The sequence below is a fragment of the Eubalaena glacialis genome, chromosome 7 (assembly GCF_028564815.1).
Source record: "Eubalaena glacialis isolate mEubGla1 chromosome 7, mEubGla1.1.hap2.+ XY, whole genome shotgun sequence".
In the NCBI taxonomy this organism is placed as follows: domain Eukaryota; kingdom Metazoa; phylum Chordata; class Mammalia; order Artiodactyla; family Balaenidae; genus Eubalaena; species Eubalaena glacialis.
In genome coordinates this window covers 113,380,992-113,404,760 of record NC_083722.1, presented here as the reverse complement: position 1 = coordinate 113,404,760, position 23,769 = coordinate 113,380,992, and positions in this window count along the sequence as shown.

Below are 23,769 nucleotides of genomic sequence, written 5' to 3'. Positions count from 1 at the left end.
GAGTGGAATGTGTCAGGACAAACCCCCATAAGTTTTAGCCTCCTTAATTCTTGTTTGTGTCTTTAAGTTTTCATTTTTATCAGAGCAAATTGGATTTTAAAATGTCTTTTGTTCTAGCTGCACAGAATCTTGTTCATGTACACATATACATATATCTATTGATCTTTGTGTCCTTTTCCATGTAGGTTATTGTAGAGTGTTGAATAGACCACTCTTGGTATTCCATAGGTCTTTGGGGATGATATATTTTATATGTATTAGTATATGTTTGTTAACCCCAATATCCTAATTTGTCCATTCCTCACACCTTTTCTTTGGCTTAACCATAAGTTTGTCTTCTCCATCTGAGATTGTCTTTCCCTATGGAAATATGTTCATTTTTATGAATTTTCAGATAACATAAGTGATATCGTAGAACATTTGTCTTTCGCAATCTGACTTACTTCACGTTGTGTGATTATCTCTAGGCTCATCCGTGGTGCTGCATATGCCATTCTTTTATTTTTTTTCGTGGCTAATATTCCATTCTGTACATATACCACTTCTTCTTTGTCCATTCATCTGTTTATGGAGCTTTTTTTTGCTTCCATGTCTTGGCTCTTTCAATATTGCTGCAGTGCACATTTGCCTGCCTCTGTCTTTCCGATTCTGGTGGTCTTAGGTTATAGGCCCAGAAGGTGCCCTGCCGCATCATACGGTAGCTCAATTTTTACCTTTTAAAGCAGCTGCATTCAGTTTTCATTAGTGCTGTTAGCACTTTACACCCCATCAGCAGCTAGAAGGTACACAGTTCCCTAAAACCTCTTCAGCATTTATAGTTTGTAGACTTTTTGCTGATGGTCATTTGACTGGTGTGAGCTGAAACCTTTGTGGACGTGGGATTTGCATGCAGCTAATAATTCCTTATACTGAGCTATAGGCATGTCTTTTTTTTTCTTTTCCTTTTTTTTTAAAGAGTGAGTACAACTTCCCTCTCATATTGACTTCTTGAAAACTTTGTCATGTGTTGAAATTTCTTGCCTATTCCCTACCCCAGGACATTTTTTGAGGGCAGGTATCATTTACAGCCCCGCAGTCCTCGTGACTATTAAGCGACCATTAGCACTGTGTTTAAAGCTGCTGTTGTGGGAAACAGCCACAAGGCGGCAGCATTATTACGTTCTCAACTCTTGTTACTAGGGCAACAGAGTCTTCCTGGACGTCGTGTTCCTCGGTTGTAAATTAGAGTGGAATGTGCTGGGACAAGCCCCCAGAAGTTTATGTCTCCTTACTTATGTTCGTTTTTTAAATTTAATTTATCTTTCTTATCGGAGGAAATTTGATTAGAGTGTTGTGATTGTCTGGCTGTACAGAATCTGGTCAATGATTCATACATATGTCTGTTCATCTTCGGATCCTGTTACCATGTACGTTATTACAGAATGTTGAGTAGACCTCCCTTGGTATTTGGTAGGTGTTTTGTCATGATATATTTTATATGTATTGGTGATTATATAATTCATATAGTTTATATGTTATATGTTTATATACATTTAACATACATTAGTATATGTATGCTACCCCCATAATCCTAATTTATCCATCCTCCCACCTTTCATTTTGGTTAACCATTAGTTTGTTTTATCAGTCTGTGAGTGTGTTTTTCTGTGGAAATATGTTCATTGGGAGCAATCTTAGGATGGATAACACGTATAAATGATATCATAGGATATTTGTCATTCCTTTTTGACTTACTTAACGTACTATGATTATTTCTAGGCTCATGTGTAGTCCTGAAAACGGCATTGTTCATTTTTTTCCCGAGGCTACTATTCCATTCGGTACGTACACCACTTCTTCTTTGTCCATTTATCTGTTGATGGACATTTTGTTTGCTTGCATGGCTTGGCTATTGTAAATATTGCTGCAGTGCATGTTTGCCTGTCTGTGCCTTTCCCATTCTGGTCTTCTTAGGGTATAGGCCCATTAGGGGATCGGCCGCATGATATGGTAGCTCAATTTTTACCTTTTAAACGCAGCTCCGTTCTGTTCTCATGATTAGCTGTTACCAGTTTACATCCAACCAACAGCATAGTGGGTATGCATTTCTCCCCCAACCCGTCAGCATGCATTGTTTGTAGACTTTTTACGGATGGCATTTTGAATATTGGGTGGTGAAATCTTTTTGTAGTTTGGATTTGCATCCAACCAATAATTCCTGATATTGAGCTTTTATCCATGTTCTTCTTTTTTTAAAACAACCGAGTGAGTAACACTTACCTCTTCAAATTGTTTTCTTGAAAAATTTTCCGTGTTGTGAACTTTCTTGGCCATTACCTACCCCAGGACATTTTTTGAGGACACGTGTCATTTACGGCCCTACAATTACTGTGAATCTCAAGTGACCCTTAGCCCTGTGTTTAAAGCTGCTGTTGTGGGAAACGGCCACAAGGCGGCAGCATTTCTCCATTCCCAAGTCTGGTTACTAGGGCAGCAGAGCCTTCCTGAAAGTTGTGTTCCTAGGTTGTAAATTAGAATGGGATGTGCCAGGGAAAACCCCAATAACTTTATGTCTCATTAATTGTTGTTCGTGGTTTTAATTTTTTAAATTGGGGTAATGAGCAGAATAGTGTTTGTTCTGGGTGTGCACAATCAGGTTCAATTGAACATTATATATATCTACTCATGTACAGATCCTCTTCCCATGTAAATTACTATTATTTTTTTAAATAAATTTATTTTATTTATTTATTTATTTTTGGCTGAGTTGGATCTTCGTTGCTGCATGTGGGCTTTCTCCAGTTGCGGTGAGCGGGGGCTACTCTCCGTTGCGGTGCACCGGCTTCTCACTGCAGTGGCTTCTCTTGTTGCGGAGCACGGGCTCTAGGCATGTGGGCTTCAGTAGTTGTGGTGCATGGGCTCAGTAGTTATGGCTCATGGGCTCCAGAGCGTAGGCTCATTAGTTGTGGTGCACGGGCTTAGTTGCTCTGCTGCATGTGGGACCTTCCCGAACCAGGGATCGAACCTGTGTCCCCTGCATTGGCAGGTGGATTCTTAACCACGGTGCCACCAGGCAAGCCCCCGTGTAAATTATTACAGAGCGTTCAGTAGACCTCCCTTGGTATATGGTCGGTCTTTTTGATACGTGTGTTTAATATGTATTTGTATACGTACGGTAACCCTAATCTTAATGTATCCATTCCTCCCACCTTTCCTTTTAGATAACCATAGTTTGTTTTCTAAGTCTGTGAGAGTCTTTCTCTGTGGAAATATGTTCATACGTGTCAGTTGTTAGGTAACAGCTAGGAGTGGTATCACAGGTTATTTGTCGGCTGCTTTCCGACTTACCTCATGTTCTGTGATTATCTCTAGGCTCATCTATGGTGCTGCAAAGAGCAGTGTTTCATCCTTTTCCATGGCGAATATTGCATTGTGTACATGGACCACTTCTTCTTTGTGCATTCATCTGTGGATGGACATTTTGGTTACTTCCAAGTCTTGGCAATGCTAAATATTGATGCAGTGCAGGATTGCCAGCCTGTGTCTTTTGGATTCTGGTCTTCTCAGGGATTAGGCCCAGCAGTGGGCCTACTAGATCATATGGTGGTTCAAATTTTTCCCTTTCAACGCACCTCCATTCTGTTCTCACTACTGGCTGTTACCAGTTTACATGCCACCAGCAACTAGAGGGTACACAGTTCTCTAAAACCCCTTCAGAATTTATTGTTTGTAGACTTTTTACTGATGGCATTTTGAGTGTTGGGTGGTGATACCTTCTTGTAGGTTGGATTTGCATGCGTCTAATAATTCCCGATATTGAGCTTTCATCTACGTTTTTTTTTAAGTAAAACAGAGAAACTCACCTCTTCAAATTGTTTCCTTGAAAAATTTGCCATGTTCCCTGAATTCCTGTGGCCATTACCTGCACCAGGACATTTTTTGAGGGCAGGTGTCCTTTACAGCCCTGTAGTAATTGTGAATATCACATGACCATTAGTTCTGCATTTAAAGCTGCTGTTGCAGGAAACGGCCACAAGGGGGCAGCATTTCTATATTCCCAACTCTGGTTACTAGGGCAACACAGCCTTCCTGGAAGTCCTGTTTGTAGGTTGTAAAGTAGAGTGGAATGTGCCAGGACAAACCCCCAGAAACTATGTCTACTTATTTGTTGTTGATATTCTCAGTTTAATTTTCATTTTTCTCAGAGCAAATTTGATTGCAATGTTGTGTTTGTTCGAGGTGTACAGAATGTCTTTCATTGATTCATATATCTTTTCATGTTTGGATCCTGTTCCGTAGAGATTATTACAGAATGTTGTGTAGACCTCTCTTGGTATTCGGTATGTCTGATGATTATATATTTTATAAGTATTAGCATATGTCTGTTAAACCCAATATCCTCCGTTATACATTCCTCACACCTTTCCGTTTGGTTAAGCACAAGCTTGTTTTCTGAACACGTGAGTGTCCTTCTCTGTGGAAATAGGTTCATTCCTATCAATTTTTAGATAAGACCTATACGTGATATCATAGGATATGTGTCTCTCGCTTTCTGACTTACTTCAAGTTGTGTGATTGTCTGTAGCCTCGTCTATGGTGCTGCAAACGGCATTGTTTCATTCTTTTCTGTGTCTAATATTGCATTGTGTACATGGACCACTTTTTCGTCCATTCATCTGATGATGGACATTTTTGTTGCTTCCATGTCTTGGCTATTGTAAATACTGCTGTAATACACGATGTTCCATCCTGTGTCTTTTTCATTCTGGCTTTCACAGGTGACAGGCCCAATAGCGGGCCTTCCGGATCATATGGGGACTCAATTTTTACCTTTCAACGCACTGCCATTCTGTTCCTATTATTGGCGGTGACCAGTTTACATCCCACTTAGACCGAGAGGTTACGCTATTCTCCACAACTTCTTCAACATCTATTGTTTGTTGACGTTTTGCTGATGGTCATTCTGACTGGTGTGAGGTGATACGTTTGTGTAGATTGGATTTGCATGCGTCTAATAATTCATGATGTTTTGCGTGTATCAATGTCCTTTTCATTTTTTTTTAAGATTCAGCTAAACTTACAACTTCAAATTTCCTTCTTGAAAAATTTGCCACGTTTGGATTTTTTTGGCCATTCCCTACCCCAGGACAGTTTTTGAGGGCATGAGTCATTTACAGCCCTGCAGTCCTTGTGAATATCAGTGACCATTAGCAGTGGATTTAAAGCTGCTGTTTGAGGAAACGGCCTTAAGGTGGCAGCATTTCTACGTTGCCAACTCTGCTTGCTAGGGAAACAGAACCTTGCTGCAAGTTGTGCTTTTAGGTTGCAGATTAGAGTGGAATGTGTCAGGACAAACCCCCATAAGTTTTAGCCTCCTTAATTCTTGTTTGTGTCTTTAAGTTTTCATTTTTATCAGAGCAAATTGGATTTTAAAATGTCTTTTATTCTAGCTGCACAGAATCTTGTTCATGTACACATATACATATATCTATTGATCTTTGTGTCCTTTTCCATGTAGGTTATTGTAGAGTGTTGAATAGACCACTCTTGGTATTCCATAGGTCTTTGGGGATGATATATTTTATATGTATTAGTATATGTTTGTTAACCCCAATATCCTAATTTGTCCATTCCTCACACCTTTTCTTTGGCTTAACCATAAGTTTGTCTTCTCCATCTGAGATCGTCTTTCCCTATGGAAATATGTTCATTTTTATGAATTTTCAGATAACATAAGTGATATCGTAGAACATTTGTCTTTCGCAATCTGACTTACTTCACGTTGTGTGATTATCTCTAGGCTCATCCGTGGTGCTGCATATGCCATTCTTTTATTTTTTTTCGTGGCTAATATTCCATTCTGTACATATACCACTTCTTCTTTGTCCATTCATCTGTTTATGGAGCTTTTTTTTGCTTCCATGTCTTGGCTCTTTCAATATTGCTGCAGTGCACATTTGCCTGCCTCTGTCTTTCCGATTCTGGTGGTCTTAGGTTATAGGCCCAGAAGGTGCCCTGCCGCATCATACGGTAGCTCAATTTTTACCTTTTAAAGCAGCTGCATTCAGTTTTCATTAGTGCTGTTAGCACTTTACACCCCATCAGCAGCTAGAAGGTACACAGTTCCCTAAAACCTCTTCAGCATTTATAGTTTGTAGACTTTTTGCTGATGGTCATTTGACTGGTGTGAGCTGAAACCTTTGTGGACGTGGGATTTGCATGCAGCTAATAATTCCTTATACTGAGCTATAGGCATGTCGTTTTTTTTCTTTTCCTTTTTTTTTAAAGAGTGAGTACAACTTCCCTCTCATATTGACTTCTTGAAAACTTTGTCATGTGTTGAAATTTCTTGCCTATTCCCTACCCCAGGACATTTTTTGAGGGCAGGTATCATTTACAGCCCCGCAGTCCTCGTGACTATTAAGCGACCATTAGCACTGTGTTTAAAGCTGCTGTTGTGGGAAACAGCCACAAGGCGGCAGCATTATTACGTTCTCAACTCTTGTTACTAGGGCAACAGAGTCTTCCTGGACGTCGTGTTCCTCGGTTGTAAATTAGAGTGGAATGTGCTGGGACAAGCCCCCAGAAGTTTATGTCTCCTTACTTATGTTCGTTTTTTAAATTTAATTTATATTTCTTATCGGAGGAAATTTGATTAGAGTGTTGTGATTGTCTGGCTGTACAGAATCTGGTCAGTGATTCATACATATGTCTGTTCATCTTCGGATCCTGTTACCATGTACGTTATTACAGAATGTTGAGTAGACCTCCCTTGGTATTTGGTAGGTGTTTTGTCATGATATATTTTATATGTATTGGTGATTATATAATTCATATAGTTTATATGTTATATGTTTATATACATTTAACATACATTAGTATATGTATGCTACCCCCATAATCCTAATTTATCCATCCTCCCACCTTTCATTTTGGTTAACCATTAGTTTGTTTTATAAGTCTGTGAGTGTGTTTTTCTGTGGAAATATGTTCATTGGGAGCAATCTTAGGATGGATAACACGTATAAATGATATCATAGGATATTTGTCATTCCTTTTTGACTTACTTAACGTACTATGATTATTTCTAGGCTCATGTGTAGTCCTGAAAACGGCATTGTTCATTTTTTTCCCGAGGCTACTATTCCATTCGGTACGTACACCACTTCTTCTTTGTCCATTTATCTGTTGATGGACATTTTGTTTGCTTGCATGGCTTGGCTATTGTAAATATTGCTGCAGTGCATGTTTGCCTGTCTGTGCCTTTCCCATTCTGGTCTTCTTAGGGTATAGGCCCATTAGGGGATCGGCCGCATGATATGGTAGCTCAATTTTCACCTTTTAAACGCAGCTCCGTTCTGTTCTCATGATTAGCTGTTACCAGTTTACATCCAACCAACAGCATAGTGGGTATGCATTTCTCCCCCAACCCGTCAGCATGCATTGTTTGTAGACTTTTTACGGATGGCATTTTGAATATTGGGTGGTGAAATCTTTTTGTAGTTTGGATTTGCATCCAACCAATAATTCCTGATATTGAGCTTTTATCCATGTTCTTCTTTTTTTAAAACAACCGAGTGAGTAACACTTACCTCTTCAAATTGTTTTCTTGAAAAATTTTCCGTGTTGTGAACTTTCTTGGCCATTACCTACCCCAGGACATTTTTTGAGGACACGTGTCATTTACGGCCCTACAATTACTGTGAATCTCAAGTGACCCTTAGCCCTGTGTTTAAAGCTGCTGTTGTGGGAAACGGCCACAAGGCGGCAGCATTTCTCCATTCCCAAGTCTGGTTACTAGGGCAGCAGAGCCTTCCTGAAAGTTGTGTTCCTAGGTTGTAAATTAGAATGGGATGTGCCAGGGAAAACCCCAATAACTTTATGTCTCATTAATTGTTGTTCGTGGTTTTAATTTTTTAAATTGGGGTAATGAGCAGAATAGTGTTTGTTCTGGGTGTGCACAATCAGGTTCAATTGAACATTATATATATCTACTCATGTACAGATCCTCTTCCCATGTAAATTACTATTATTTTTTTAAATAAATTTATTTTATTTATTTATTTATTTTTGGCTGAGTTGGATCTTCGTTGCTGCATGTGGGCTTTCTCCAGTTGCGGTGAGCGGGGGCTACTCTCCGTTGCGGTGCACCGGCTTCTCACTGCAGTGGCTTCTCTTGTTGCGGAGCACGGGCTCTAGGCGTGTGGGCTTCAGTAGTTGTGGTGCATGGGCTCAGTAGTTATGGCTCATGGGCTCCAGAGCGTAGGCTCATTAGTTGTGGTGCACGGGCTTAGTTGCTCTGCTGCATGTGGGACCTTCCCGAACCAGGGATCGAACCTGTGTCCCCTGCATTGGCAGGTGGATTCTTAACCACGGTGCCACCAGGCAAGCCCCCGTGTAAATTATTACAGAGCGTTCAGTAGACCTCCCTTGGTATATGGTCGGTCTTTTTGATACGTGTGTTTAATATGTATTTGTATACGTACGGTAACCCTAATCTTAATGTATCCATTCCTCCCACCTTTCCTTTTAGATAACCATAGTTTGTTTTCTAAGTCTGTGAGAGTCTTTCTCTGTGGAAATATGTTCATACGTGTCAGTTGTTAGGTAACAGCTAGGAGTGGTATCACAGGTTATTTGTCGGCTGCTTTCCGACTTACCTCATGTTCTGTGATTATCTCTAGGCTCATCTATGGTGCTGCAAAGAGCAGTGTTTCATCCTTTTCCATGGCGAATATTGCATTGTGTACATGGACCACTTCTTCTTTGTGCATTCATCTGTGGATGGACATTTTGGTTACTTCCAAGTCTTGGCAATGCTAAATATTGATGCAGTGCAGGATTGCCAGCCTGTGTCTTTTGGATTCTGGTCTTCTCAGGGATTAGGCCCAGCAGTGGGCCTACTAGATCATATGGTGGTTCAAATTTTTCCCTTTCAACGCACCTCCATTCTGTTCTCACTACTGGCTGTTACCAGTTTACATGCCACCAGCAACTAGAGGGTACACAGTTCTCTAAAACCCCTTCAGAATTTATTGTTTGTAGACTTTTTACTGATGGCATTTTGAGTGTTGGGTGGTGATACCTTCTTGTAGGTTGGATTTGCATGCGTCTAATAATTCCCGATATTGAGCTTTCATCTACGTTTTTTTTTTAAGTAAAACAGAGAAACTCACCTCTTCAAATTGTTTCCTTGAAAAATTTGCCATGTTCCCTGAATTCCTGTGGCCATTACCTGCACCAGGACATTTTTTGAGGGCAGGTGTCCTTTACAGCCCTGTAGTAATTGTGAATATCACATGACCATTAGTTCTGCATTTAAAGCTGCTGTTGCAGGAAACGGCCACAAGGGGGCAGCATTTCTATATTCCCAACTCTGGTTACTAGGGCAACACAGCCTTCCTGGAAGTCCTGTTTGTAGGTTGTAAAGTAGAGTGGAATGTGCCAGGACAAACCCCCAGAAACTATGTCTACTTATTTGTTGTTGATCTTCTCAGTTTAATTTTCATTTTTCTCAGAGCAAATTTGATTGCAATGTTGTGTTTGTTCTAGGTGTACAGAATGTCTTTCATTGATTCATATATCTTTTCATGTTTGGATCCTGTTCCGTAGAGATTATTACAGAATGTTGTGTAGACCTCTCTTGGTATTCGGTATGTCTGATGATTATATATTTTATAAGTATTAGCATATGTCTGTTAAACCCAATATCCTCCGTTATACATTCCTCACACCTTTCCGTTTGGTTAAGCACAAGCTTGTTTTCTGAACACGTGAGTGTCCTTCTCTGTGGAAATAGGTTCATTCCTATCAATTTTTACATAAGACCTATACGTGATATCATAGGATATGTGTCTCTCGCTTTCTGACTTACTTCAAGTTGTGTGATTGTCTGTAGCCTCGTCTATGGTGCTGCAAACGGCATTGTTTCATCCTTTTCTGTGTCTAATATTGCATTGTGTACATGGACCACTTTTTCGTCCATTCATCTGATGATGGACATTTTTGTTGCTTCCATGTCTTGGCTATTGTAAATACTGCTGCAATACACGATGTTCCATCCTGTGTCTTTTTGATTCTGGCTTTCACAGGTGACAGGCCCAATAGCGGGCCTTCCGGATCATATGGGGACTCAATTTTTACCTTTCAACGCACTGCCATTCTGTTCCTATTATTGGCGGTGACCAGTTTACATCCCACTTAGACCGAGAGGTTACGCTATTCTCCACAACTTCTTCAACATCTATTGTTTGTTGACGTTTTGCTGATGGTCATTCTGACTGGTGTGAGGTGATACGTTTGTGTAGATTGGATTTGCATGCGTCTAATAATTCCTGATGTTTTGCGTGTATCAATGTCCTTTTCATTTTTTTTTAAGATTCAGCTAAACTTACAACTTCAAATTTCCTTCTTGAAAAATTTGCCGCGTTTGGATTTTTTTGGCCATTCCCTACCCCAGGACAGTTTTTGAGGGCATGAGTCATTTACAGCCCTGCAGTCCTTGTGAATATCAGTGACCATTAGCAGTGGATTTAAAGCTGCTGTTTGAGGAAACGGCCTTAAGGTGGCAGCATTTCTACGTTGCCAACTCTGCTTGCTAGGGAAACAGAACCTTGCTGCAAGTTGTGCTTTTAGGTTGCAGATTAGAGTGGAATGTGTCAGGACAAACCCCCATAAGTTTTAGCCTCCTTAATTCTTGTTTGTGTCTTTAAGTTTTCATTTTTATCAGAGCAAATTGGATTTTAAAATGTCTTTTGTTCTAGCTGCACAGAATCTTGTTCATGTACACATATACATATATCTATTGATCTTTGTGTCCTTTTCCATGTAGGTTATTGTAGAGTGTTGAATAGACCACTCTTGGTATTCCATAGGTCTTTGGGGATGATATATTTTATATGTATTAGTATATGTTTGTTAACCCCAATATCCTAATTTTTCCATTCCTCACACCTTTTCTTTGGCTTAACCATAAGTTTGTCTTCTCCATCTGAGATCGTCTTTCCCTATGGAAATATGTTCATTTTTATGAATTTTCAGATAACATAAGTGATATCGTAGAACATTTGTCTTTCGCAATCTGACTTACTTCACGTTGTGTGATTATCTCTAGGCTCATCCGTGGTGCTGCATATGCCATTCTTTTATTTTTTTTCGTGGCTAATATTCCATTCTGTACATATACCACTTCTTCTTTGTCCATTCATCTGTTTATGGAGCTTTTTTTTGCTTCCATGTCTTGGCTCTTTCAATATTGCTGCAGTGCACATTTGCCTGCCTCTGTCTTTCCGATTCTGGTGGTCTTAGGTTATAGGCCCAGAAGGTGCCCTGCCGCATCATATGGTAGCTCAATTTTTACCTTTTAAAGCAGCTGCATTCAGTTTTCATTAGTGCTGTTAGCACTTTACACCCCATCAGCAGCTAGAAGGTACACAGTTCCCTAAAACCTCTTCAGCATTTATAGTTTGTAGACTTTTTGCTGATGGTCATTTGACTGGTGTGAGCTGAAACCTTTGTGGACGTGGGATTTGCATGCAGCTAATAATTCCTTATACTGAGCTATAGGCATGTCTTTTTTTTTCTTTTCCTTTTTTTTTAAAGAGTGAGTACAACTTCCCTCTCATATTGACTTCTTGAAAACTTTGTCATGTGTTGAAATTTCTTGCCTATTCCCTACCCCAGGACATTTTTTGAGGGCAGGTATCATTTACAGCCCCGCAGTCCTCGTGACTATTAAGCGACCATTAGCACTGTGTTTAAAGCTGCTGTTGTGGGAAACAGCCACAAGGCGGCAGCATTATTACGTTCTCAACTCTTGTTACTAGGGCAACAGAGTCTTCCTGGACGTCGTGTTCCTCGGTTGTAAATTAGAGTGGAATGTGCTGGGACAAGCCCCCAGAAGTTTATGTCTCCTTACTTATGTTCGTTTTTTAAATTTATTTATATTTCTTATCGGAGGAAATTTGATTAGAGTGTTGTGATTGTCTGGCTGTACAGAATCTGGTCAGTGATTCATACATATGTCTGTTCATCTTCGGATCCTGTTACCATGTACGTTATTACAGAATGTTGAGTAGACCTCCCTTGGTATTTGGTAGGTGTTTTGTCATGATATATTTTATATGTATTGGTGATTATATAATTCATATAGTTTATATGTTATATGTTTATATACATTTAACATACATTAGTATATGTATGCTACCCCCATAATCCTAATTTATCCATCCTCCCACCTTTCATTTTGGTTAACCATTAGTTTGTTTTATAAGTCTGTGAGTGTGTTTTTCTGTGGAAATATGTTCATTGGGAGCAATCTTAGGATGGATAACACGTATAAATGATATCATAGGATATTTGTCATTCCTTTTTGACTTACTTAACGTACTATGATTATTTCTAGGCTCATGTGTAGTCCTGAAAACGGCATTGTTCATTTTTTTCCCGAGGCTACTATTCCATTCGGTACGTACACCACTTCTTCTTTGTCCATTTATCTGTTGATGGACATTTTGTTTGCTTGCATGGCTTGGCTATTGTAAATATTGCTGCAGTGCATGTTTGCCTGTCTGTGCCTTTCCCATTCTGGTCTTCTTAGGGTATAGGCCCATTAGGGGATCGGCCGCATGATATGGTAGCTCAATTTTCACCTTTTAAACGCAGCTCCGTTCTGTTCTCATGATTAGCTGTTACCAGTTTACATCCAACCAACAGCATAGTGGGTATGCATTTCTCCCCCAACCTGTGAGCATGCATTGTTTGTAGACTTTTTACGGATGGCATTTTGAATATTGGGTGGTGAAATCTTTTTGTAGTTTGGATTTGCATCCAACCAATAATTCCTGATATTGAGCTTTTATCCATGTTCTTCTTTTTTTAAAACAACCGAGTGAGTAACACTTACCTCTTCAAATTGTTTTCTTGAAAAATTTTCCGTGTTGTGAACTTTCTTGGCCATTACCTACCCCAGGACATTTTTTGAGGACACGTGTCATTTACGGCCCTACAATTACTGTGAATCTCAAGTGACCCTTAGCCCTGTGTTTAAAGCTGCTGTTGTGGGAAACGGCCACAAGGCGGCAGCATTTCTCCATTCCCAAGTCTGGTTACTAGGGCAGCAGAGCCTTCCTGAAAGTTGTGTTCCTAGGTTGTAAATTAGAATGGGATGTGCCAGGGAAAACCCCAATAACTTTATGTCTCATTAATTGTTGTTCGTGGTTTTAATTTTTTAAATTGGGGTAATGAGCAGAATAGTGTTTGTTCTGGGTGTGCACAATCAGGTTCAATTGAACATTATATATATCTACTCATGTACAGATCCTCTTCCCATGTAAATTACTATTATTTTTTTAAATAAATTTATTTTATTTATTTATTTATTTTTGGCTGAGTTGGATCTTCGTTGCTGCATGTGGGCTTTCTCCAGTTGCGGTGAGCGGGGGCTACTCTCCGTTGCGGTGCACCGGCTTCTCACTGCAGTGGCTTCTCTTGTTGCGGAGCACGGGCTCTAGGCGTGTGGGCTTCAGTAGTTGTGGTGCATGGGCTCAGTAGTTATGGCTCATGGGCTCCAGAGCGTAGGCTCATTAGTTGTGGTGCACGGGCTTAGTTGCTCTGCTGCATGTGGGACCTTCCCGAACCAGGGATCGAACCTGTGTCCCCTGCATTGGCAGGTGGATTCTTAACCACGGTGCCACCAGGCAAGCCCCCGTGTAAATTATTACAGAGCGTTCAGTAGACCTCCCTTGGTATATGGTCGGTCTTTTTGATACGTGTGTTTAATATGTATTTGTATACGTACGGTAACCCTAATCTTAATGTATCCATTCCTCCCACCTTTCCTTTTAGATAACCATAGTTTGTTTTCTAAGTCTGTGAGAGTCTTTCTCTGTGGAAATATGTTCATACGTGTCAGTTGTTAGGTAACAGCTAGGAGTGGTATCACAGGTTATTTGTCGGCTGCTTTCCGACTTACCTCATGTTCTGTGATTATCTCTAGGCTCATCTATGGTGCTGCAAAGAGCAGTGTTTCATCCTTTTCCATGGCGAATATTGCATTGTGTACATGGACCACTTCTTCTTTGTGCATTCATCTGTGGATGGACATTTTGGTTACTTCCAAGTCTTGGCAATGCTAAATATTGATGCAGTGCAGGATTGCCAGCCTGTGTCTTTTGGATTCTGGTCTTCTCAGGGATTAGGCCCAGCAGTGGGCCTACTAGATCATATGGTGGTTCAAATTTTTCCCTTTCAACGCACCTCCATTCTGTTCTCACTACTGGCTGTTACCAGTTTACATGCCACCAGCAACTAGAGGGTACACAGTTCTCTAAAACCCCTTCAGAATTTATTGTTTGTAGACTTTTTACTGATGGCATTTTGAGTGTTGGGTGGTGATACCTTCTTGTAGGTTGGATTTGCATGCGTCTAATAATTCCCGATATTGAGCTTTCATCTACGTTTTTTTTTAAGTAAAACAGAGAAACTCACCTCTTCAAATTGTTTCCTTGAAAAATTTGCCATGTTCCCTGAATTCCTGTGGCCATTACCTGCACCAGGACATTTTTTGAGGGCAGGTGTCCTTTACAGCCCTGTAGTAATTGTGAATATCACATGACCATTAGTTCTGCATTTAAAGCTGCTGTTGCAGGAAACGGCCACAAGGGGGCAGCATTTCTATATTCCCAACTCTGGTTACTAGGGCAACACAGCCTTCCTGGAAGTCCTGTTTGTAGGTTGTAAAGTAGAGTGGAATGTGCCAGGACAAACCCCCAGAAACTATGTCTACTTATTTGTTGTTGATATTCTCAGTTTAATTTTCATTTTTCTCAGAGCAAATTTGATTGCAATGTTGTGTTTGTTCTAGGTGTACAGAATGTCTTTCATTGATTCATATATCTTTTCATGTTTGGATCCTGTTCCGTAGAGATTATTACAGAATGTTGTGTAGACCTCTCTTGGTATTCGGTATGTCTGATGATTATATATTTTATAAGTATTAGCATATGTCTGTTAAACCCAATATCCTCCGTTATACATTCCTCACACCTTTCCGTTTGGTTAAGCACAAGCTTGTTTTCTGAACACGTGAGTGTCCTTCTCTGTGGAAATAGGTTCATTCCTATCAATTTTTACATAAGACCTATACGTGATATCATAGGATATGTGTCTCTCGCTTTCTGACTTACTTCAAGTTGTGTGATTGTCTGTAGCCTCGTCTATGGTGCTGCAAACGGCATTGTTTCATCCTTTTCTGTGTCTAATATTGCATTGTGTACATGGACCACTTTTTCGTCCATTCATCTGATGATGGACATTTTTGTTGCTTCCATGTCTTGGCTATTGTAAATACTGCTGCAATACACGATGTTCCATCCTGTGTCTTTTTGATTCTGGCTTTCACAGGTGACAGGCCCAATAGCGGGCCTTCCGGATCATATGGGGACTCAATTTTTACCTTTCAACGCACTGCCATTCTGTTCCTATTATTGGCGGTGACCAGTTTACATCCCACTTAGACCGAGAGGTTACGCTATTCTCCACAACTTCTTCAACATCTATTGTTTGTTGACGTTTTGCTGATGGTCATTCTGACTGGTGTGAGGTGATACGTTTGTGTAGATTGGATTTGCATGCGTCTAATAATTCCTGATGTTTTGCGTGGATCAATGTCCTTTTCATTTTTTTTTAAGATTCAGCTAAACTTACAACTTCAAATTTCCTTCTTGAAAAATTTGCCGCGTTTGGATTTTTTTGGCCATTCCCTACCCCAGGACAGTTTTTGAGGGCATGAGTCATTTACAGCCCTGCAGTCCTTGTGAATATCAGTGACCATTAGCAGTGGATTTAAAGCTGCTGTTTGAGGAAACGGCCTTAAGGTGGCAGCATTTCTACGTTGCCAACTCTGCTTGCTAGGGAAACAGAACCTTGCTGCAAGTTGTGCTTTTAGGTTGCAGATTAGAGTGGAATGTGTCAGGACAAACCCCCATAAGTTTTAGCCTCCTTAATTCTTGTTTGTGTCTTTAAGTTTTCATTTTTATCAGAGCAAATTGGATTTTAAAATGTCTTTTGTTCTAGCTGCACAGAATCTTGTTCATGTACACATATACATATATCTATTGATCTTTGTGTCCTTTTCCATGTAGGTTATTGTAGAGTGTTGAATAGACCACTCTTGGTATTCCATAGGTCTTTGGGGATGATATATTTTATATGTATTAGTATATGTTTGTTAACCCCAATATCCTAATTTTTCCATTCCTCACACCTTTTCTTTGGCTTAACCATAAGTTTGTCTTCTCCATCTGAGATTGTCTTTCCCTATGGAAATATGTTCATTTTTATGAATTTTCAGATAACATAAGTGATATCGTAGAACATTTGTCTTTCGCAATCTGACTTACTTCACGTTGTGTGATTATCTCTAGGCTCATCCGTGGTGCTGCATATGCCATTCTTTTATTTTTTTTCGTGGCTAATATTCCATTCTGTACATATACCACTTCTTCTTTGTCCATTCATCTGTTTATGGAGCTTTTTTTTGCTTCCATGTCTTGGCTCTTTCAATATTGCTGCAGTGCACATTTGCCTGCCTCTGTCTTTCCGATTCTGGTGGTCTTAGGTTATAGGCCCAGAAGGTGCCCTGCCGCATCATATGGTAGCTCAATTTTTACCTTTTAAAGCAGCTGCATTCAGTTTTCATTAGTGCTGTTAGCACTTTACACCCCATCAGCAGCTAGAAGGTACACAGTTCCCTAAAACCTCTTCAGCATTTATAGTTTGTAGACTTTTTGCTGATGGTCATTTGACTGGTGTGAGCTGAAACCTTTGTGGACGTGGGATTTGCATGCAGCTAATAATTCCTTATACTGAGCTATAGGCATGTCTTTTTTTTTCTTTTCCTTTTTTTTTAAAGAGTGAGTACAACTTCCCTCTCATATTGACTTCTTGAAAACTTTGTCATGTGTTGAAATTTCTTGCCTATTCCCTACCCCAGGACATTTTTTGAGGGCAGGTATCATTTACAGCCCCGCAGTCCTCGTGACTATTAAGCGACCATTAGCACTGTGTTTAAAGCTGCTGTTGTGGGAAACAGCCACAAGGCGGCAGCATTATTACGTTCTCAACTCTTGTTACTAGGGCAACAGAGTCTTCCTGGACGTCGTGTTCCTCGGTTGTAAATTAGAGTGGAATGTGCTGGGACAAGCCCCCAGAAGTTTATGTCTCCTTACTTATGTTCGTTTTTTAAATTTAATTTATCTTTCTTATCGGAGGAAATTTGATTAGAGTGTTGTGATTGTCTGGCTGTACAGAATCTGGTCAATGATTCATACATATGTCTGTTCATCTTCGGATCCTGTTACCATGTACGTTATTACAGAATGTTGAGTAGACCTCCCTTGGTATTTGGTAGGTGTTTTGTCATGATATATTTTATATGTATTGGTGATTATATAATTCATATAGTTTATATGTTATATGTTTATATACATTTAACATACATTAGTATATGTATGCTACCCCCATAATCCTAATTTATCCATCCTCCCACCTTTCATTTTGGTTAACCATTAGTTTGTTTTATCAGTCTGTGAGTGTGTTTTTCTGTGGAAATATGTTCATTGGGAGCAATCTTAGGATGGATAACACGTATAAATGATATCATAGGATATTTGTCATTCCTTTTTGACTTACTTAACGTACTATGATTATTTCTAGGCTCATGTGTAGTCCTGAAAACGGCATTGTTCATTTTTTTCCCGAGGCTACTATTCCATTCGGTACGTACACCACTTCTTCTTTGTCCATTTATCTGTTGATGGACATTTTGTTTGCTTGCATGGCTTGGCTATTGTAAATATTGCTGCAGTGCATGTTTGCCTGTCTGTGCCTTTCCCATTCTGGTCTTCTTAGGGTATAGGCCCATTAGGGGATCGGCCGCATGATATGGTAGCTCAATTTTTACCTTTTAAACGCAGCTCCGTTCTGTTCTCATGATTAGCTGTTACCAGTTTACATCCAACCAACAGCATAGTGGGTATGCATTTCTCCCCCAACCCGTCAGCATGCATTGTTTGTAGACTTTGTACGGATGGCATTTTGAATATTGGGTGGTGAAATCTTTTTGTAGTTTGGATTTGCATCCAACCAATAATTCCTGATATTGAGCTTTTATCCATGTTCTTCTTTTTTTAAAACAACCGAGTGAGTAACACTTACCTCTTCAAATTGTTTTCTTGAAAAATTTTCCGTGTTGTGAACTTTCTTGGCCATTACCTACCCCAGGACATTTTTTGAGGACACGTGTCATTTACGGCCCTACAATTACTGTGAATCTCAAGTGACCCTTAGCCCTGTGTTTAAAGCTGCTGTTGTGGGAAACGGCCACAAGGCGGCAGCATTTCTCCATTCCCAAGTCTGGTTACTAGGGCAGCAGAGCCTTCCTGAAAGTTGTGTTCCTAGGTTGTAAATTAGAATGGGATGTGCCAGGGAAAACCCCAATAACTTTATGTCTCATTAATTGTTGTTCGTGGTTTTAATTTTTTAAATTGGGGTAATGAGCAGAATAGTGTTTGTTCTGGGTGTGCACAATCAGGTTCAATTGAACATTATATATATCTACTCATGTACAGATCCTCTTCCCATGTAAATTACTATTATTTTTTTAAATAAATTTATTTTATTTATTTATTTATTTTTGGCTGAGTTGGATCTTCGTTGCTGCATGTGGGCTTTCTCCAGTTGCGGTGAGCGGGGGCTACTCTCCGTTGCGGTGCACCGGCTTCTCACTGCAGTGGCTTCTCTTGTTGCGGAGCACGGGCTCTAGGCGTGTGGGCTTCAGTAGTTGTGGTGCATGGGCTCAGTAGTTATGGCTCATGGGCTCCAGAGCGTAGGCTCATTAGTTGTGGTGCACGGGCTTAGTTGCTCTGCTGCATGTGGGACCTTCCCGAACCAGGGATCGAACCTGTGTCCCCTGCATTGGCAGGTGGATTCTTAACCACGGTGCCACCAGGCAAGCCCCCGTGTAAATTATTACAGAGCGTTCAGTAGACCTCCCTTGGTATATGGTCGGTCTTTTTGATACGTGTGTTTAATATGTATTTGTATACGTACGGTAACCCTAATCTTAATGTGTCCATTCCTCCCACCTTTCCTTTTAGATAACCATAGTTTGTTTTCTAAGTCTGTGAGAGTCTTTCTCTGTGGAAATATGTTCATACGTGTCAGTTGTTAGGTAACAGCTAGGAGTGATATCACAGGTTATTTGTCGGCTGCTTTCCGACTTACCTCATGTTCTGTGATTATCTCTAGGCTCATCTATGGTGCTGCAAAGAGCAGTGTTTCATCCTTTTCCATGGCGAATATTGCATTGTGTAGATGGACCACTTCTTCTTTGTGCATTCATCTGTGGATGGACATTTTGGTTACTTCCAAGTCTTGGCAATGCTAAATATTGATGCAGTGCAGGATTGCCAGCCTGTGTCTTTTGGATTCTGGTCTTCTCAGGGATTAGGCCCAGCAGTGGGCCTACTAGATCATATGGTGGTTCAAATTTTTCCCTTTCAACGCACCTCCATTCTGTTCTCACTACTGGCTGTTACCAGTTTACATGCCACCAGCAACTAGAGGGTACACAGTTCTCTAAAACCCCTTCAGAATTTATTGTTTGTAGACTTTTTACTGATGGCATTTTGAGTGTTGGGTGGTGATACCTTCTTGTAGGTTGGATTTGCATGCGTCTAATAATTCCCGATATTGAGCTTTCATCTACGTTTTTTTTAAGTAAAACAGAGAAACTCACCTCTTCAAATTGTTTCCTTGAAAAATTTGCCATGTTCCCTGAATTCCTGTGGCCATTACCTGCACCAGGACATTTTTTGAGGGCAGGTGTCCTTTACAGCCCTGTAGTAATTGTGAATATCACATGACCATTAGTTCTGCATTTAAAGCTGCTGTTGCAGGAAACGGCCACAAGGGGGCAGCATTTCTATATTCCCAACTCTGGTTACTAGGGCAACACAGCCTTCCTGGAAGTCCTGTTTGTAGGTTGTAAAGTAGAGTGGAATGTGCCAGGACAAACCCCCAGAAACTATGTCTACTTATTTGTTGTTGATCTTCTCAGTTTAATTTTCATTTTTCTCAGAGCAAATTTGATTGCAATGTTGTGTTTGTTCTAGGTGTACAGAATGTCTTTCATTGATTCATATATCTTTTCATGTTTGGATCCTGTTCCGTAGAGATTATTACAGAATGTTGTGTAGACCTCTCTTGGTATTCGGTATGTCTGATGATTATATATTTTATAAGTATTAGCATATGTCTGTTAAACCCAATATCCTCCGTTATACATTCCTCACACCTTTCCGTTTGGTTAAGCACAAGCTTGTTTTCTGAACACGTGAGTGTCCTTCTCTGTGGAAATAGGTTCATTCCTATCAATTTTTACATAAGACCTATACGTGATATCATAGGATATGTGTCTCTCGCTTTCTGACTTACTTCAAGTTGTGTGATTGTCTGTAGCCTCGTCTATGGTGCTGCAAACGGCATTGTTTCATTCTTTTCTGTGTCTAATATTGCATTGTGTACATGGACCACTTTTTCGTCCATTCATCTGATGATGGACATTTTTGTTGCTTCCATGTCTTGGCTATTGTAAATACTGCTGCAATACACGATGTTCCATCCTGTGTCTTTTTGATTCTGGCTTTCACAGGTGACAGGCCCAATAGCGGGCCTTCCGGATCATATGGGGACTCAATTTTTACCTTTCAACGCACTGCCATTCTGTTCCTATTATTGGCGGTGACCAGTTTACATCCCACTTAGACCGAGAGGTTACGCTATTCTCCACAACTTCTTCAACATCTATTGTTTGTTGACGTTTTGCTGATGGTCATTCTGACTGGTGTGAGGTGATACGTTTGTGTAGATTGGATTTGCATGCGTCTAATAATTCCTGATGTTTTGCGTGGATCAATGTCCTTTTCATTTTTTTTTAAGATTCAGCTAAACTTACAACTTCAAATTTCCTTCTTGAAAAATTTGCCGCGTTTGGATTTTTTTGGCCGTTCCCTACCCCAGGACAGTTTTTGAGGGCATGAGTCATTTACAGCCCTGCAGTCCTTGTGAATATCAGTGACCATTAGCAGTGGATTTAAAGCTGCTGTTTGAGGAAACGGCCTTAAGGTGGCAGCATTTCTACGTTGCCAACTCTGCTTGCTAGGGAAACAGAACCTTGCTGCAAGTTGTGCTTTTAGGTTGCAGATTAGAGTGGAATGTGTCAGGACAAACCCCCATAAGTTTTAGCCTCCTTAATTCTTGTTTGTGTCTTTAAGTTTTCATTTTTATCAGAGCAAATTGGATTTTAAAATGTCTTTTTTTCTAGCTGCACAGAATCTTGTTCATGTACACATATACATATATCTATTGATCTTTGTGTCCTTTTCCATGTAGGTTATTGTAGAGTGTTGAATAGACCACTCTTGGTATTCCATAGGTCTTTGGGGATGATATATTTTATATGTATTAGTATATGTTTGTTAACCCCAATATCCTAATTTGTCCATTCCTCACACCTTTTCTTTGGCTTAACCATAAGTTTGTCTTCTCCATCTGAGATTGTCTTTCCCTATGGAAATATGTTCATTTTTATGAATTTTCAGATAACATAAGTGATATCGTAGAACATTTGTCTTTCGCAATCTGACTTACTTCACGTTGTGTGATTATCTCTAGGCTCATCCGTGGTGCTGCATATGCCATTCTTTTATTTTTTTTCGTGGCTAATATTCCATTCTGTACATATACCACTTCTTCTTTGTCCATTCATCTGTTTATGGAGCTTTTTTTTGCTTCCATGTCTTGGCTCTTTCAATATTGCTGCAGTGCACATTTGCCTGCCTCTGTCTTTCCGATTCTGGTGGTCTTAGGTTATAGGCCCAGAAGGTGCCCTGCCGCATCATACGGTAGCTCAATTTTTACCTTTTAAAGCAGCTGCATTCAGTTTTCATTAGTGCTGTTAGCACTTTACACCCCATCAGCAGCTAGAAGGTACACAGTTCCCTAAAACCTCTTCAGCATTTATAGTTTGTAGACTTTTTGCTGATGGTCATTTGACTGGTGTGAGCTGAAACCTTTGTGGACGTGGGATTTGCATGCAGCTAATAATTCCTTATACTGAGCTATAGGCATGTCTTTTTTTTTCTTTTCCTTTTTTTTTAAAGAGTGAGTACAACTTCCCTCTCATATTGACTTCTTGAAAACTTTGTCATGTGTTGAAATTTCTTGCCTATTCCCTACCCCAGGACATTTTTTGAGGGCAGGTATCATTTACAGCCCCGCAGTCCTCGTGACTATTAAGCGACCATTAGCACTGTGTTTAAAGCTGCTGTTGTGGGAAACAGCCACAAGGCGGCAGCATTATTACGTTCTCAACTCTTGTTACTAGGGCAACAGAGTCTTCCTGGACGTCGTGTTCCTCGGTTGTAAATTAGAGTGGAATGTGCTGGGACAAGCCCCCAGAAGTTTATGTCTCCTTACTTATGTTCGTTTTTTAAATTTAATTTATATTTCTTATCGGAGGAAATTTGATTAGAGTGTTGTGATTGTCTGGCTGTACAGAATCTGGTCAATGATTCATACATATGTCTGTTCATCTTCGGATCCTGTTACCATGTACGTTATTACAGAATGTTGAGTAGACCTCCCTTGGTATTTGGTAGGTGTTTTGTCATGATATATTTTATATGTATTGGTGATTATATAATTCATATAGTTTATATGTTATATGTTTATATACATTTAACATACATTAGTATATGTATGCTACCCCCATAATCCTAATTTATCCATCCTCCCACCTTTCATTTTGGTTAACCATTAGTTTGTTTTATCAGTCTGTGAGTGTGTTTTTCTGTGGAAATATGTTCATTGGGAGCAATCTTAGGATGGATAACACGTATAAATGATATCATAGGATATTTGTCATTCCTTTTTGACTTACTTAACGTACTATGATTATTTCTAGGCTCATGTGTAGTCCTGAAAACGGCATTGTTCATTTTTTTCCCGAGGCTACTATTCCATTCGGTACGTACACCACTTCTTCTTTGTCCATTTATCTGTTGATGGACATTTTGTTTGCTTGCATGGCTTGGCTATTGTAAATATTGCTGCAGTGCATGTTTGCCTGTCTGTGCCTTTCCCATTCTGGTCTTCTTAGGGTATAGGCCCATTAGGGGATCGGCCGCATGATATGGTAGCTCAATTTTTACCTTTTAAACGCAGCTCCGTTCTGTTCTCATGATTAGCTGTTACCAGTTTACATCCAACCAACAGCATAGTGGGTATGCATTTCTCCCCCAACCCGTCAGCATGCATTGTTTGTAGACTTTTTACGGATGGCATTTTGAATATTGGGTGGTGAAATCTTTTTGTAGTTTGGATTTGCATCCAACCAATAATTCCTGATATTGAGCTTTTATCCATGTTCTTCTTTTTTTAAAACAACCGAGTGAGTAACACTTACCTCTTCAAATTGTTTTCTTGAAAAATTTTCCGTGTTGTGAACTTTCTTGGCCATTACCTACCCCAGGACATTTTTTGAGGACACGTGTCATTTACGGCCCTACAATTACTGTGAATCTCAAGTGACCCTTAGCCCTGTGTTTAAAGCTGCTGTTGTGGGAAACGGCCACAAGGCGGCAGCATTTCTCCATTCCCAAGTCTGGTTACTAGGGCAGCAGAGCCTTCCTGAAAGTTGTGTTCCTAGGTTGTAAATTAGAATGGGAT